This window comes from Canis aureus, chromosome 11 (genome assembly GCF_053574225.1).
Source record: "Canis aureus isolate CA01 chromosome 11, VMU_Caureus_v.1.0, whole genome shotgun sequence".
NCBI lineage: Eukaryota > Metazoa > Chordata > Mammalia > Carnivora > Canidae > Canis > Canis aureus.
The window spans coordinates 45,366,096-45,378,408 of record NC_135621.1 but is presented as its reverse complement, the minus strand read 5'-3'; the positions used below and the strand labels follow the sequence as shown (position 1 = coordinate 45,378,408).

Below are 12,313 nucleotides of genomic sequence, written 5' to 3'. Positions count from 1 at the left end.
GTGTCTCTCATGAATAAATAAATAAAATCTTAAAAAAAAAGGGGCAGAGGCATCAATAATTTTACTTTTCAAAGTGAGAAATCAAGAGATACAACATTATCAAAAGTTAATGAAATAAGAAATAGATTAATTATAATACTTTATATCACAAGTATAAACATGGGAAGAACAATAGATAATAAATATAACAAAAGATTGCAATACAAATGTCAGACACGGAGAACAGCCAGGATTGGGAAGGTAGGGAGGGTGGTAGGACTGGACTAAATGATCAGCTTTCATACTGAAGAGTGTGCAAATAGTATCCTTTATTGATACATTTTTAAAAAGAGAGAGTTGATGGCATATTGTTTATAGGGAGGAAAGAATAGAAGAAATGAAAATGGAAACAACCTCTTAGAATGGGACCTTGTCTATCTCCTTTGTCCAACATTGTACCCTTGTGCCTCGAATGGTACTGGCACACCTGCTGTTGGTAAGTGAAAAGAAGGTGACTCTGAGAAATAATACACGAGTGCAGAGCAGAAGGGCCAGAGGCTGTCTCTTCCAACATTGAATGATTACCAGATAAAGGTACTACTTTGATGAAAAAAATTATAATATTGAAAGGACATAGGAGAATGGAGCATGTCATGAAAGGGGGTGCTCCTTGGAGAAGCAAAAGAGAAGATGAGACCTGGAAGAGGCATCAACCAGGTGTGGAAAGAGAGTTCCAGACTGAAGGAACACATGTGCAGACTTCAGGTGGAGAAACGATCCGGGTGGCTGGGGCGGACTGCCAAGCCGGGGTAGGCTCTGTGCGAGCCTGTGGAAGTAGGCAGGGTCCAAGTCTAACAGGGTTTAGCAGGCCACATAAGGATGCTGATGAATTGCTCAGGAAACACAAAGTGAGGACTCTGACTTCTCTGTGTTTCCTTATCACCAGTGAGGCTGGGTTCTCCAGGCTCTATGCCCTCACACTTGAGATCGCAGCTTGCTTATAACTCTGTTGTTGGCCTTTCGGGAATGGACTGGGCTTCTGGATTGGATTTCCAGTATCTAATAACTCTGAACCCCCAAAGAAGAAGAGGATACTACATATTAAGTGACTGAGTAGACTATGGTCAACTTACTGCACACTTTGTGTATTCGTTGCATAAGTTGAAGGGGATGTGCAGAGAATGCTGGGGGAAAGAGCTGGATTTTCTCATCAAAGTATTGGTGCCTGTCAGGAAGTTGTGATACTCTTTTAGCAGGGAGGCAGAGAAACATTATCAGGGCAATTTAGGCATTGATCAGTGGCAAGGCACATTCTTCTCAAGAAGCCAGAGGAGTGTGTACTGGGCTCTCAGAAGCATGGGGCCGGGCCAGACACCAATTATAATTGTAAAGATATGGGCTCTACCCTGAAGGAGTGCCTATTCTTAGAAGATAGAAATAGATGTGGATGAACACAGATCCAGATTCTCTCAGAGCACAAATGCTGCACGGGGATTAGGCTTGGTGCTCTGGGAAGCTGAATGAACTCTTCCAATCCACTAGGGTCCTTGTTAGTGCATCGAAGCAGTAATTTACTCAATGACAAGAGTTCACGTCGCTTCCTAAGGCACTTAACTTACTCCCGGGATGTTGGTTGCACACCAGGGGAATCTGGCGCACTAATCTTTAACACTTGTCATAATTATTTTTCCTTCAATAATACTATTTTCCCCCTGAGAAACTCAAAATTATTACATAAGAAATGTAGAAATATAAGTGTGTGATATTTTTTAATAAAATGTAGTCAGTGGCCCTGGGGAATTTTTGTAGCAAAAACCTCTCAAATCAATTATATTTTCTCATTTCTAGTTCCAATAATTGAATATTTTATTTCTGTATTTATTTAAGTTCTTTCAAAATGAAAAGGTGGAGTTGTGTTGACACTCTGGGAAAGGAGGGTATTATTAATTAAAGTTGCTTAAAGTATAAGATGAAAACAGTGCTGATGCATATAAATTTGCTTCAATGAGCTGCCAGCTGCTTGCGAGGTTATAGGAATACTGTCGGCAATGCTGGGTGGTGGCACAGCAGTGCATCATTCCGTCATCTCTAGGAGGTAAGTCTGCAATTACAATTCATCTAGAGGAAAAGTAAATGATGCAGCCAGGTGTTTGATGCCCATGATTCGGCTGTTTAGAAAATCCAGGATTACTGACCTGCATTTCTCACATTTCAATCAGAATGTTCAGTTCTGATCCCTCTGTCACCTCAGCTGGGCACTCATTGTCATTTACTTCTGTTGTCTTGTCTGATTCTCAGATCATTGCTATGGTGTAGGTGGGATGGTGGTGGTGGTGGTTATTTATTTGCCTTTAGTACATAAGAAACATCTCAGCACAAAAACGTTGAGGATGCTTGCCCAAGGTCACATAGCTGCTGGGTGGTAAAGCCGGAACCAGACTGGAAGTCTTTTGATTCCTTGCAGTTACTTCTTGCTGACTCACAGAACTCAGGTGACCCTCAGCCCTATTTTGCCTGACCTCTGAGCTTCAACCACTGCATCCCACCCCTGCCATAAGAGTGCTTTGAATGTCTGAATAAACAAGACTTGGGAAGAGCAGCCCTGAGAAAGTTCCTGCTCCCAGCTAGATGCTGATAAGTTACGTAGAGGCATGGGAACTCTTGGGATGGCATACATCCCACGGAGGAGTTGGCATTAGAGACAATCGTGAACCAGGTAGATCTTTGACCCTCTCTGCTAGTTGCCTTAGTACGAACAATACTGCCTCTCTCTCTCTCTCTCTCTCTCTCTCCCTTTCTCTCTCCCTCCCCCCACCTCCCCACACTCTTCCTCCCTGCCTTGCTCATTCTCATAGGAAAAACTCTCAAGGGGCTTCTGATGTTTTTCATGGTGGGTTAAGGATGACCAGAGTGACCCACTCGAGGCAGGTTAATTTCAGAGTTCAAGCAATGAGTTTTCCAGAGCCTACTTCTTCTAACCCATGCCACTAGAGATTAATAAATGTTGGTTATTGTTATTTGGCTCAGAGGATGCTTGGAATACAGAGAATTATGATCTGTTTGCCTAAGTCAGTCTCATATTCTTGTATTTATTCACTGTGACACCAGAAGGCAAAATGAGAAACAAGAGTCAAAATGACAAAGAGACTGATCTCACTTTGAAATGAAGGACTTTCAAGTAATTGGAACTCTTTGAAAAAAAAAAATGACCATGCCAAGGGGCCATGAGGTTTTTGTTGCCAGAGGTAGTTAAACTGAATCGATGACCACTTACTGAAATGTGTTGGAAAGAGTATGGTTAGAATAGATGACCTCTAAGGTTCAATACTGAGATATTTAATCTGTTTATCTTTCCCATAGACACATTTCTGGAGTACAGACAGAGGGAATTGGGTCAGAGGTCAGGGTAAACGGTCAGGCATCTTCAGTCCATCTGTCGCCTTTGCTAACCCAAGCTACTCATCCACTAAGTCCAGCGAGGAATGTGGTACCAGGAGAGCAGCTGGGCAAAATACCGGCCTGTAGCTAATAGGTCAGAGGCTCCCCGGTTTCAGCTACATTCCCACCATCGACAAACTTCGCAGCAGCAACCACTTAACTAAACCAAAGGATCTATTTTGATGAGATTCTGAAACAAGAATCCCTAATGATTTTCTCCCCAGAATCATAGGAAAATGTAGCAGAGATATCATCATATCATTTGAATGTGTACCCACTTGCCAATTACTCTGGATTGATGCTTCCTGATGTAAATAATCAGCTGAACATAAAATCTAAATCATATACAGTTATTTGACACTTTATTCAAGACAAAAAAAGATTGGCTATTTAGGCAAAAACATCCGCCTAGTAGTTTTCCTGGCAAATGTGCTATAACTAAGTATATATATAAAACAGTCCGCATTATGAGCAAGTAATGGTCAGGCCATTCCAATGGGCAATTTACTCTCCAGGAAACCAACAGGGCCTGTGCTACATGCATGCTCTTTCCCAAGTTGCTCAGAGCCATTTAGAAAATTACTATTGTTATTCACAAAATGCTCCACCAATCTCAGGAATTAACCCTCCTCCCAACATGTCTAATTTACTTGTTCTTCAAGTAATAGGCACGTTAACGTTGATACGGGTCCAGTGTCCAAATAAGAAAAAATAGCTACTTTTTACTGAAGACTCCGTGTGTTCCAGGTACTCTGAATGCATTGCATACGGCCTCATTAAATCCTCACAGCAACCCACGTGTATTATTACCCCTATTTGAACTGAAGAGTAAACCAAGACTCAGAGAAGGAAGCAATTTGCCCACAGTTACACAGCTCGTGGTGCCTGGTGCACAGGAAGTGCTGAATGAGTGATCCTTAATGTTAGTTTATACTAGGAGGCACAGCTGGGATTTGAGTTGAGATCTAACACTCATCAAAGCCTTTCAATGGCCTCTATGTGGTTCTGCCCCATACAAATTGCACTGCCCATGAGAAGGAGGTGTGTCATGGCTGAGTGTCACCGACATGAATCTTTGTCCTAAGGGAGCCATGTTGTGTTGGTCACACTTTCAGTAGCTCCCTCTTAGTTAAGGCACGTGGCATGTAAAACATAACAATTAACACAGAAGTCTCCAAACTTGGGTAGGGTATGCAACGAATTTTCTAGAAGTTTCTAGAAGCTGCATGATACAGTCAGAAGCTGCATGATACCGCTTCTTTTTGTGGATGTCATCCTTCCTAAAGCTGATTTGCTCAAGACTGCTCTGTGGGCAAGGCTCCATGCCAGCTCCCCATTCCTGCCTTTCCTATACCACAGATTTCTGCCACACAGGACACTTCTCTCACCCAGGCCTGTCCTATGTATATGCATAAGAGACACTCACTCTCAAGAGTGCAGCCCTGTGGGCCCAGAGCTTATTAAGACGCTAGTGCCTTTGTGACAATAGAGAAAAAGCATCCCTTCCTCTGGGCAAATGGAGTGTGGGCTGGACCTCAGTCCCTACTCACACAGTGGGCAGTGTGCCCCTGTGCAACTCATTGCCTGCACCAATCTTACTACAGCCCTCAGAATTATTCATTGTCCTGAAATAAAAGCCCTGTGGCCCTTTGTTTCTTAAGAGGCAGTTTCAACTTGATCATATGAAAAAAAAAAAAAAAAAAAAGAGGCAGTTTCAAAAGCTGATTTCCAGGAAGCCTTGAAGTACGAAGTTTTCTGGGGTCCTTTCAGAAGGTTCATGAGTGAAATCATTTCATGTAGTTTGAAAAGACGAGATCACTGGGCTGCCTCACAGGATAACCCAACTGAGGCATCGTCAATACTCAAAGATCTCAGTTGAGTCAGCAGAAGGGCATTTACCAGTCAGGAAGGTTAACTGCTCATTCTTTATTTCTAAACAAAGACTGTGGAGCATCTCCTAAAGCACAAAAATATAATTGCAGGCCAGACGACAATGAAGATTGAATAACAGACTCATAAAATTAATGGCCAGAAATTCCACAGGAACATTTTCAGCCCAGAGCTTCTCTGACCTCAGACTGTAAATATTCTATTTGAAAAACAAAAAGATGGACTCAACAATCCAGTTCCCCAATAGCTCCAACATCTTTAAGAGCAGGGCAGCGCACTACTCCTGTGAAATTCAGACCCCACAGACACACTTAATTATGATTATTATTATTTTTTAACCAAACAGAGGAGAGGAAGTGTCCGTTCAATGTATGACACGGTGCTTTCTCGGCCCTTAACTACTCAAATGAGTGTGATTTTCACGGTCAGTATTATTGATATGATATAAATGCAGTTTTCTTGGGGGAACCTGCCTTTTAAAATATAGTTCTCAAGAACTACTTCTTGCTTCTACTTCACCTTCTTTTTATTATATTTTTGAGTCAATGGGGGAAGAAAGCAGAGTGCTGCCTCTGAAGTGATCTAACAGGTACACCCCAAGGAATGAAAGAATGAAATAATTAATAAACACTTAGAGGTTCCATCTATGCGTCATGCGTTGCATTAGGAGATAACAATAATATTAAAGGCCAGTGGTTATTAAGCACCTACTATATGCCAAGTGTTATTCTAAGAAAGGTACAGATATTTGCTCACTGAAGCCACATGGCATCCACTTTTATAGAACTGAGTGGCTTGCCCGCTACCACACAGCTGGTAGAATTTTTCTTCCCAAATGCTTATTAGGCATTTATATATATTTTTCTCTTTTGAGTTTATTTGACAGAGCTTTTTATGTATTAATGATAGCATCACACATTATATATCAAAGTATTCCAAGTTTGCTGTTCATTTTTTGTGAGTGGTGTCTTTGACAGAGACAAATCTATCCTTATTTTTGTTTATATTTCATTTATTTAGTATAGACTTACAAAAACCTTGCTCACCTCAAGATTACTTAGTCTGTACCTAAATTTTCTCTAGTAATTTTCAAGCTTTATTATAATACATTGAAATCTTTCTAGAACTTATTTTAGCTTAGTATGCATCTAATTTTACTCTACTTCCAACCACTCCCAACAATTAGGCAGTGTCCTAATATTGTTTACTGGAAAGTTACTTTTCTAATCATACATTAATTCAACAAATCCTTATCTGGAGCCTATGATGAGCAGACGTTTTTCTAGGTCCTGGAGATATGTTACATTATAATGAGGAGAGGCAATTAGGACAATTAAACATGTAGTATGTTAGGTGGTGCTTAATGCAGTGGATGAGGAGAGGCTGGAATGGCTATTTTACCTAGAATGGTCAAGGTCAAGGAAGTTCTCTTTGAAATGGTGGTATTAGGGTAGAGAGCTGAAGGAAGTGAGAGGCAATCTGTGTACCCAAGGAAGGGCATTCCAGGCAGAGGGAACAGTAGGTGCTAGGCCATGAGGTCAGATTATAGTTGATGTGTTTGAAGAATGGCAGAGACATCTAGCTGAAGTAACATCACAAATTAGGGGAAATGGGACCAGGAGTCAGAGGGGTGGCAGGAGTCAGATCATGGAGGACCTAATGGGTTATGGTAAGCATTTGGGATTTTGGCACTGGATGAGCATAGCAGATTACATTCCCCAAAGATGGCCACAGCCACATCCCATGTGCTTGTTTGCAATAAGGGATTGCCATACCATCAACCTCTTTGAATCTCAGCAGGCCTAGTAACTGCTTTGTTTTTTTAATTTTTTAAAAAAGATTTTATTTATTTATTCATGAGACACAGAAAGAGAAAGGCAGAGATGTAGGCAGAGGGAGAAGCGGGCTCCATGCAGGGAGCCCAATTCAAGACTCGATCCCGGGACCGTGGGATCACACCCTGAGCCAAAGGCAGACACTCAACTGCTGAGCCACCCAGGCGTTCCTAGTAACTGCTTTGGCCAAGAAAATATGGTAGAATAGATGCTATAATGGTTTTGGGGGTAGCCCCTAACTGGTGTGGCAGCTTCTTCTTCCTGACTCATAGAAGACAATCACAATGGAAAAAATGCAACCACTCCAAAGCCACCACTCTGTGAGAAGCCCAAGCCACATAGAGAGCACTGGAAGAAGGGATGCCACCTGAAGAGACAGAAAGTACAAAGATCCACAAGGCACCAGGCTCCAGGTAAAGAAGCAGAAGGAGATCCCCCAGACCGTTCAACACCTAAATGTCCCAATTCCTGATCCATAGTATCTTGAGAAAAATTGAAATGCTGTCTTAAGCCACCATGTTTTGGGATAGTTGGTTATGCAGCAACAGATAACTGGAACAGCGAGGAAGGAGGCTTTTAGAGGGGTTTGAGCAATCACATGATTTGACCTGTTCTATAAGAATTCCTCTGGGTCTGTGCTGAGAACAGAGTACGGAACGTAGACAGGAAAGCAGCATGCAGAGCAGCTAAGACACCAGAGCGGTAGAGGCTGAACAGGTGAGAAGTGATTCAGTTCTAGATGTATTTCAAAGGACACATGGATGGGATTTGCTGATGGATTAGATGTGTGTGGTGAAAGCAAGACGTGAAGGATGGAGTTGGCCTGACACTGGAAGAACAGAGGGGGCTGTTAGTGACAAGAAAGGAAACTACAGGAGGAGAAGCTTGGAGGCAGGGAAATCAGGAATTCTGTTTTGGACATGTTAAGATTAGGAGGCTAAATATACATTCAAATAGAGACATTGAGTGTTTCTGGGTAGCCTTGTATCTAGTCAGAAAAGAGATCAGGGCTGGGAGAAGTAAGTGTGGGCATTGTTGGTGTTTCCAAGGTCATATCAGACCAGATGTCCCAGGAAATTAGCACAAATGGAGGAGAGAAGTTGGAGGACTGAGCCCTGGGCACTCTACCATCTAGAGATGTACAAGAGTTGGAGAAGGAACACAAAAAGGAGGTGGTGACAGAGTGCCCAGTGAGATAGGAAGAGAAGTAAGAAAATGATGCTCTGGAGGCAGAGATGGAAGTTGCTTTGGTAAAGAAAGAGCAAAAAACTGTGTCAGATCTGCCAAAGAATCAAGTCAAATGAGGACTGACCATTCCCGATATTATTGTCCTCATTCTTGGTATTACCAATTCAATACATTTATCATTTACTAAATTTGCATGTGTGAGTGTACATGTGTGTGAACTTTCTCTTCTCTCCTATTGATCTGTTTATCCACCTGGAACCATGTGACCACTGAAACTTTCATACCCCCCAAGGCAAGCACTATGCCTGCCCACCCCCACACCTTTTCTTCTTTTTTCTCCCCAAGAATATCCTGGTTATTCTAATCTAAAATTCATCAGAATTTTAGATTGGAATTTTATCAGGTCCCCTTCTTCCCCAACTGTACTGGAAATTTTATTTTATATATTTTTGGCATAGAAATTAGTTTGGTGAGAGTATATACTGAGTCTGCTTATCTAGTCTCCACATATTATGCATTTTCATTTATGTTTCACAAACCTAAGTAGATTTTTTTTTCATATAGTCTCATGTGTTTTCTCTTAGGTTCTTTTCTAGGTATTTAAATTGCAGTGGTTTTTGTGAATTATATCCCCTTTTTCTCATTATATTTTCTTACTGGTTATTTTTGCCATAAGAAATCTATTTATTTTTGTATAAAGAATTCTCTTATTATTTCTAATGATTTTACAGGTGATGTAAACAGATTTCACACCTTTGTTATTTTCATGAGCAAGAAGTTTCACAGCTATGGAACCAAATAGCCAATATATCCAACAGTCCTCATTTTAGCTGATAAAATTATTCCTAGTTTGGAGAATGGGATTTAATATGCCACTATTTCAAAGTGTTTCAAAAAGAACTCCATGATTTCCAGGTGCTCTGAGAATGATTGTAGCCACACATCTCAAATTGTGCCAGATATTTCCAATTTCAAATATTTTTCCCTTTGTCAACCCATGAGTCAGACCATATGTCCTTTGATCTTTGCTTCAAAAAATATTGTCACGGTATTTAGAAACAGGGACAGCCCAGGCAAAGTTATAACATATGGGATGTTTTTTCTCTGAGCCCTTAACTTTCCTCTCAGCATTTTTCCTGGTTATGTGTGCCTATAGCACATACATGCATGCACATGTACACACACACACAACACACAGTGTGGTGTCCTGGAGGAAAAGGGGTTTTATTCAAATACTGCCATGTGTACTGCTGCTGCACAGCCTAGACTCAGGACCATCTTAAGGCTGGCTGGGATGGAGGCCTCGGTTTGAACCTCCCTCTAACTGTATGTACTTGGGCAGGTCACTTAACCTTAAACCTCTATTCTCTACATGTGAATATCTACTTTGTAGAGTGGTTATGAGGACTCAGAAAAGGACTTGGCATAGGTAAGAGCTGAGGAAACAGTACTTAGATTTAAAGGGAAAAGATTTAGAAGGAAGTTCCATATTATTGCTCAGATCTTCAAGAAAATTCCTGGGTCTCATGCTATAGAAGCCAAGTAAAGCTATAGATGCAAAGTGGCCAGAATGAGAATGTGGGAAGCAGTGGGGTCTGTCTCCTAGTTCCCCCTTTTGTGCACCTATCTATGGAAACAAACCACCAATGGCTGATCTCTCTCATTTATAACTAACCAGCCTCCACTCAGAGGCTGCAGTGCAGTAACTATGGGGCAGACCTTTGCCATTTTTTGCTGTCACCTTCCAACTATCCACCCCTTCCTGTTGTCACTGCATTCTTCCTTTTGAGGATGCCTTCCTGTACATAGCCCTGGGAAGTAGAATCTGAAGTCAAATGGACAGACCTGACCCTTTTCTGGGAACAGGCATGTGACCTAGAAGCAGCTCATCACACTCTCCCTTCTCTGAGATTCTGTATTTTACCTAAGTAATGCCCCAAAGTGGGAACAACTGAGGTCATATCTGTCACAGTGGTGGCCACCTTACATGGCGCAAACTGTGTTCAAGTTCCTATTACTGTTGTTCTTTTTTTTTTTTTTTTAATTTATTTTTTATTGGTGTTCAATTTACTAACATACAGAATAACACCCAGTGCCCGTCACCCATTCACTCCCACCCCCCGCCCTCCTCCCCTTCTACCACCCCTAGTTCGTTTCCCAGAGTTAGCAGTCTTTACGTTCTATTACTGTTGTTCTTAATGGTGTTCGTACTGGTTTTGGGTGCTTGGCCTTCAGACCCCTTCACTTGCTACTCTACTTTATACCTACCTGGTCAGCGCCACCCCTCCCCCCCAACCCCCATTGTTCCAAAAGATTGCCCTTTTGTTTAGCACAACGCAATTCGGTTTCTATCTCTTGCAACAGTGCACTGACAGGCTACAGCCCGATTCCAAGACAAAAATAAGAAAAGAAGTTCATCCCACTTACCAAGAATTCTTTTACCGCTGTCAACAGCTGGTGCTTGGGAGAAAGGTGAACTCATAAAACACGTGACTAAATGGGACATCAAGACTGAGTTGAAGTTCTACATTATCACATTAGAGAGGATTTGGGAGTAGAATGCCTCTCAGTTTGCAAATTTATCCTCAGAGGAAGCAAGAGCATGGAGGGTTGGAAGAGGGATAGCGAGTATCAGCAGATACAACTACCAACTCAAACCCAACTCTTCGTACACTTTCGGGAGAACCTGAAACAACTTCTTTTTTCAGAATGGGGAGAAGTAAATGCTAGACTTGCCCTTACTCTCTTCATTTTCCATTGCTTCAGCACTGCACCCTGGGCCTGAGAAAGCTGCCGCAAAGCATTTTACTAGTTATCTGATTGTCATCCTACTTAACATGTTCCGTGGTCTGCTGGCTGATGGTAGTTTAAGCAGGATCTAATTGGTAACATATTGTCGATTGAATTAAGTGCCATATGATAGAGATTTAAACCATGGTAATTTTTCCATAGAGAAAAATCTGTCAACAGACTACAGTGGAGGACCATTAATAAATCAAATTGTCATGTTTATTAGTTATTGCAGGAGTCTCGTTGTCTCGTCTTCATGATAACCCCCCCCCCCCCGCATTCTTTGCACTGATAATAGGTATAAGGAGAAATCTCTGGCAAGGTGCTTTTCAGTGGGTTCACATTTGTACACACATACCTGTTTGTATTTCAATCATGAGAAAAATGGTGCTACTTCACTTTAAAAGGAACATGGATTTGGGCTGTTTTTTGGATGAGGGATAATGTTTTTATTTTCTTGCAGTTATGTTTTAAAACACCGGGAATCAACACATTGATAATCAGAGAAGAGCCAATGAAAACAAAAATGAGAACACCATTTGCTGATCAGATTTGCAAAAAATAAAAGAACTTGTAGAATGTGCTACAGGATTTGTGGAAGAACAGTCGCTGCCATTTGATTTGTAATATCATAAAAATTGGCAATAAATTAATTTTCCATGTATGGGAATGACTCAACAGATTTATGGAACATCAGTACCAGAGAGCAAAACAGCTATTTGAAAAAATGAGCTAAATCCTACCTAATGATGCATCATTAAGAACCAATATCATTTATATTTTCCCTTTCACTTTTCCTATAACTGCCTGTACTGAAAGTCACTTTCTCACATTTTTCTCCTACATGAATAAGAAAGAATAGTAAATGTACCCTCACTGGAATCTCCTAAAACTCTGTGATCTATGTAGGACAGGTTATTATACCCATTTTACAGATAAAGAAGCTGAAGCATGGAAGAAAAAGTGAGTTATTGAGGGAGGCCCATAGCTGTCAACATCAGGAGGCAGGCAAGTTCTTTCTCTGAACTGATGTGTAGAATAAAGAGTCTAGAAATCAGACACCAGCATCCAGCTCCTCCCCAGACTGTTAAATCTCAGCGAGACTTTCAACTTGTTTCTGAATTCTCTGGGACCTGGCTTTCTCATCACTCACATTTCAATATCACTCAGTACTGGAAAGGTGACACTGGCAG

General features: G+C 41.3%; 1 long non-coding RNA gene across 1 annotated transcript in view; it reads left to right on the top strand.

Annotated features, from left to right (window-relative positions):
* LOC144323984 (uncharacterized) overlaps positions 1–11,784 on the top strand; it is a 31,623-nt gene extending 19,839 nt beyond the window's left edge. Inside the window, exons 2-3 of the long non-coding RNA XR_013389360.1 lie at positions 358–475; positions 11,584–11,784. This is a non-coding gene — a long non-coding RNA (uncharacterized LOC144323984). The remainder of the gene's footprint in view (positions 1–357; positions 476–11,583) is intronic.
* Positions 11,785–12,313: the final 529 nt, after the last annotated feature.